Here is a 6,292-nt window from a genome sequence, read left to right on the forward strand (position 1 = left end):
CGGTAGCTTTTTCTTTCAGTTCAGTCTCGCTTCGTAATAGCTTGCCTCGAGTCGGGGATTGATAATTATTATTCGTCGATCATTCCCAGAAGAAAATCGTTCTTCAAATATTATTTTTTCGTTAATGTTAAATCGTACACCATAAACCTACGTTTGGAAGAGTGTTTGCCAAACTCCTTTAGTTGAAAGTTTTAAACTATTATTTTTCGATTGGAAAGTTCACCGATCTATAGTCTTTAAAGACATTGTAAATATCTCGTCAGAAATATATGTGCAACGTTATATGATGGAAGCCGAATTTACCAACAGTAGATGACAATTAAGCTTGCCTTTTCACCATCCTTGATTCATCTCCTACCTCGGGGACACCTGAATACCTTACCTGGGAGTTGTAAGCTTAATAATATAAATATTACATTAGGTACTCTGCAGATTTTCGGTGAGTTGTTCTTTTATATATTCATTGCATGTACTTGTTTCTGTAGAGATATCACTTGTTTCTTTTCTATTCAATACAGTCCACTTTACATCAAAATTATTGATTACCAATTTAAAATCAATATAAATTTCTTAAAGTTGAACTTAGAGTTTACAAGGTCTAAAACTTATATATTCAAATGATAACTTTCGAAGGATAGTATAATCAAGCATAACATAACCTCAGAACACAACACTAAAGTGATAACTGTATATTTGAGGCAAACATAATAAAATAAAGGAAAGCCTCTTGAATTTATCATTGCTAAAAATAGGATGATTATTATTTTAGGCAAACACATTCCAGGGTTATGCTGGTACATATAAATTTAAATGTGTAACAAAACTTTTTATTTAGCCTAGTAATTGAAGTCACCACAAACTAATCTACACTTGTCTCATTATAATGAACTTAATATCAATAATATATGACTGTTGATTGATAGATTAGATGACTAAAGGCTAGATAAATTTTAATGGAATACCTAGTGAGCATTATTATGAGATATCTTTATTTTAGACTTCAAATAATTGAATAGTTTTGAATTGAAGTAGCCTATAGTAGTACAATTAATTGCTTCTATTAGAATTTATTCAGTTGTTTTCTGGACCGGCAGGCTTCATTTTGACTTTTTCCAGCAAGCAATGATTCATTTATTTATATTAACAGCTTTATATCTTATTCCAATTCAGAAGAACTATCGGTGTAGTCCTCTCATTTCAGTAATATATTTATATAATAAGAGAGAGTGAGACTGTGTGTTTTTTCTATTTTCCAGTCAAAAAATATTATTTAATATGTTTAATTATAAGTAAACTTTTGTTTCATCTCTGATAGGAGCTGTAGTGATGAAATTTTCCATACAAATGAAAAAGACATGGAAGCAGTAATCAAACACTGGCTGAAGTCTTCAAAAACTCGGTTACCAGCCAAGAGAAATCTAAGTAAGTCTCAATTTGATAAATTTAAAAAAGAATATGAAGTCAAACAATTTTTACTTTCCTTGCCCTATTACCATAGGTGAGGAAAGTATTGCTTTCCGAAAAAAATTAAGGTACCCCAATTTCTAAATTTCTATACGTCTCAAGGTCCCTGAGTCCAAAAAACTGGTTTTGGGTATTGGTCTGTATGTGTGTGTGTATGAGTGTATGTGCATCTGTGTACACGATATCTCATCTCCCATTAACGGAATGACTTGAAATTTGGAACTTAAGGTCCTTTCACTATAAGGATCCGACACGAACAATTTGGATCAAATGCATTCAAGATGGCGGCTGAAATGGCGAAAATGTTGTCAAAAACAGGGTTTTTCGTGATTTTCTCAGAAACGGCTCCAACGATTTTGATCAAATTCATACCTAAAATAGTCATCGATAAGCTCTATCAACTGCCACAAGTCCCATATCTGTAAAAATTTCAGGAGCACCGCCCCATCAATGCAGATATATTCTCAATTATCAGGCTTCAGATACAATTGAAACAAAAAAAATCAAGTGGAGTAGATTGAGCATGAAAATCTCTACAATCAATGTTCAGTGACATTTTCACCTAAAATTGAAATAAGCTTTAAATTCGAGAAAATGTGATTATTCAATTATTGCAAATATTGTTGATTCTATTAAATCATTCACTATGAAGAGATAGCAGACCTCATGTGTGTCTCCAGCGTTATTGTCCTGTCACCAGCTGTGCTCAAATCTTTGAATAGTAGACTTGAGATGTGCGGGAAAACTAGCGTCAGGTGATCAATTTTCATAACGGCAAGGAATGTTGTGTGAGTGCGCCACACCAGATTTTTTTCTATGGGTGATGTCCACATGAGCTCTAGTCTTGTGCTAATCATTATAGTTAGTAATCATACCGGCTGAGTCATATGTATGGGAACCTTTCAATAAATTAGAGACTGTTGTAGATATAATACTGTAGCTTTCAGGATATGTTACTGGTCTAATACTCTAACTTTTGACGTACGGTACAACTGAATTTCAACCCCTTCATAAGGGTGTGACTAGGTTCAGAATGTATAATATGGTGACTTGAGAGTTTTAACTCGAATATTTCAATGTAAATGCCTATGTGTGGTACATTATTTTAAAGGGCTTTTGAAACAATTAAGGATTTGGTTTTGAGGTACATTTGCATCTTCATTATTAGAAAACCAGATATCTTTGTAATGCTGTATCCAGTCATCATCTGAAATCATACTTAATGCAGCATTGTCTTTATCAGTCGTATTCAAAGATTTCATTATCTTATAAGCGCATTGCTGCCTTCCATGAATATCACTCTCTATAACACTAATAAACTTCTCCCAGGACTCCTGTTGAGCCTCTCTCACTACTTGCTTCGCAATATTTCTTAATTCTATAGATAAATCTATGAATATCACATAATTCTAAACAACGTAGAGGTTAAATAAAACTTTCAAAACAGTTTTAAAGTTTAATGAAGTTTTATTGAAAATAAGAGATATGATATTTGTAAACTTGTATTCTTTATCAGTGAGTTTGGCAATTGATGACATGTCTATGTATCACTTTGGAGCTTTCGGCGTTTCTTTCAGGCATTTCTCAAAATGTTAAGGGATATACGTGATGTAGAAAATTATGTTTGACACATCATCACATCCGAACTACTGGACTGATTGATTTGAAATTCTGCAAAAAGATTCTCATTAACGAGGATGGTTACAGGCCTATTTTCAAATTTCGAATTTTTTATTACATCAAGTTTTCATTTCGCAAAGTTTTAAAATGGACCCTGCGAAGCACGGGTTACCTACTAGTCTGCTATAAGCTAAACTCAAAGTTTATTACAACCTCACTTTTGCTACCAATATGACCAAAACAAATATGACTGCCGTTTCAACAGAGTTAGCTAGAGTTAGTGAACTCAGACTTGCAAGGGCTTGGCTAATGGTAGAAGTGTTATGTCTATTTTCTAAATAATTGAAATTTAGATGTTTTGTTTTACATCTGAATTTTTTTTATAAAATTTATCGATGTCATAGAACATCTGTGAAGAATAGATTTCAATCTTTCTTTCCAATTGTGTTAAATATTTCATTTAATTATAAAAGCCATAAGCCTGCCTTGAAACCTGTAAATGAAAGATAAGTATTCTTAGTTTATAAGCAAAATAGACCCTTGCAAAACACGGGTTACTACTAGTCTGCTATACTAACTCAAAGTTTATTAAAACATCACTTTGCTACCAAATATGACTGCCGTTTTAACAGAGTAAGCTAGAGTTAGCGGACTCAGACTTGCACTATCTGCTATCTTTTGTGCTAATTTCTTCTAACGTGCTACTATAGCATTGAGTTAACACAGACTTGGCAATAGCAGGAGTGAGCGAATAGCTCGACTTGGCCAGCTAAATCCAACATTGTAAATACCACTTCTGTAATCCAAATTGAGGTTTGAAGCAGTTTTGAGCATATACCTGTTGTTTTTACCTGTTTGCATATGAATAAATGATCTGACTTTTTGTGAAATGGTTCTAAATATTAAAAGTTATTCAATGAAAATGCCAATATAAGAAGGGTATTTCTATCTCTTGACCTAGAATATCAGAGATGAATAGTTGGAAGCAACAAACCATTGGGAGCAAAATTGTTTGGTTCCTCAAGAAAGTCAAACATAGGGTGTGTGCATAGGTGTGCAGGTTAGACCAGGGCCTAGGATATGCAGGTTATGACATGCATAAGGGTATGCACAAGTGAGGAAATCAGGAGCAAGTGAGGGTGTCACTAGCTCGAGTGGGACTCCTCAGTCCTCAACATGTAGCTGAGAGGAAGCACAGCTGTCCGGAACTGCAGAAGCATGGCTGACTGGCTGGGAGGAAGCGTGACTTGTTTGGAACTGCAGACATGTTTCTGGTATCTTCCCCAAAAACGCAGCAGGGAAGAAGCATGGCTGTCCGGAACTGCAGAAGCATGGCTATCTGGCAGGGAGGAAGTGTGTCTGTCCTGAAGTATGGCTGAGCACAGTATTGTTTGATTTAGGTGTTTGAGACATCGTTGGTGGGGACGGGATGGAGCCTGCGAGGTTGAGAATAAAATGCTGCTATATCTAATGGTTTAAGTTTCATTAGGAATCTGAACAATCCCGATTGTTGATTATTTGCAAATAATAAATGAATCATGAACTTACCACAGTGTAGAACCATTGTTTTTCTGTAATTGATTATTACTAGTGGTATCTGCAAAGACGTAGGATAGGCAATTGAAAAGATGGAACACAAACCCCAGTGCGGGAAATACCTTCATAGCTAACAGTTAGTTGCTTTCAAACTGCAACGGTTGTTCACAGATACTATTCTTTTTTCAAGTGTTTGTCAATCGTCTGTCGACAGTCTGTCATGGTTAACAGAAAAGTCTTACCACTACAAACAACATCTGATAGAATTATATTGAATTTTCCAATAATACAAACAATCATACATATGTTTGGTAATTTGGTAATTTTAACCTATTTTCTTGTACCTCAGTAGCAGATGGAGATTAACCTCCATCGTATGGCAACAGTTATGATATCCTCTCTTCTCACATTTAAAGCATTTACTAAAGCGGAATAAAACTGAAATATGCTACTGGAACAGAAGGTTCCAGCGCAAAATTCTACCAAGCCTAAAGCAAGCATAAAGGACCTGATTAACACAAAAGTTACAGAGTCTACATTTTGTAGGTGTACTGCTTATAACAAAGGACAGATGCTGAGTGAAGACCTACCTGCTCACTCGCCTAGTCAAGGACAGCTGTGATCGGCCATAATTAATTCTCAGTTATTGCAACCTAACCAAAGTCAACTGTGATTGGCAGTTGGAAATTTTAAATAATCTTTCACCAGAATTTCCGCCAATAGAATGAAAAGCAAAATACATTCTCCACCAAGTGACAGCTGTTTTCCAAATTCCTTACCATATAAGGAATTGATTGATAATCAATAGAACACAAATTCCTCGCCTTATATGGTCATGCTCCAGGCTGATGCTAAGGGAAAAGAGACTTTTTTCCTAGTAGCATATCTTCTACTCCCATACTAACAAAGTCGACACAACAAAATGCAGAAAGCAAAGCAGCAAAATAAATATTTGCTAGAGCTCATTCAAAAAATATAATAGACCCAGTTCATTAATGGATGAATAAGCACAGTGGGAAGTTGCCCAGGGAAGATCATTGATAGGGGCGCACAGTAGAGCTAAATTATTTCCAAATCTTTCAGGTCTTGTCTTATACCAATACACTAAAGTAAACCAAACATTCGAAAAAGTACTATAACATTCTACTAAAATTATGAACTGTATATTAATGACAAATAATAAGAAAACAAGATTGACTAGGCTTCAGAAAGAGGGCTGAAATGAGCCATTGCTGAAACTCACAGTAGACCAGGCCCTGTAGTTAGATTCAGGGATCTGTTCTACTATATAGTAGGAACTACTGTATAGTAGATCTGTTCTATTATAAACTAAGAACACAAATCGATAGAATCTGTTTCAAAACTTGTTCGATAATAGATCACTCACCAAAGAATTTTGCACAAGCAAACCTGCTATAGACAGAAAATGTAGAAACAAGTTCATCTTTCTGTAGCAATGGTAAACCTATAGCTTTCGGTGTGGGTTCAACTGATAGAGTGGAAGAACAAATACTTATGAAGAGATACTGTGAGTGGGAGCAAACAATATTCAGGATCTGCAATATTTGATCTCCAATTATTCAACAGCACCTTAGACAATACCAATTTGATTTTAACACAAGGTTGACGAGAAATTGGTTTTTGATTACAATTAACCATTTGTTTATCTTGC

This window comes from Nilaparvata lugens, chromosome 2 (assembly GCF_014356525.2).
Source record: "Nilaparvata lugens isolate BPH chromosome 2, ASM1435652v1, whole genome shotgun sequence".
Taxonomy (NCBI): Eukaryota; Metazoa; Arthropoda; class Insecta; order Hemiptera; family Delphacidae; genus Nilaparvata; species Nilaparvata lugens.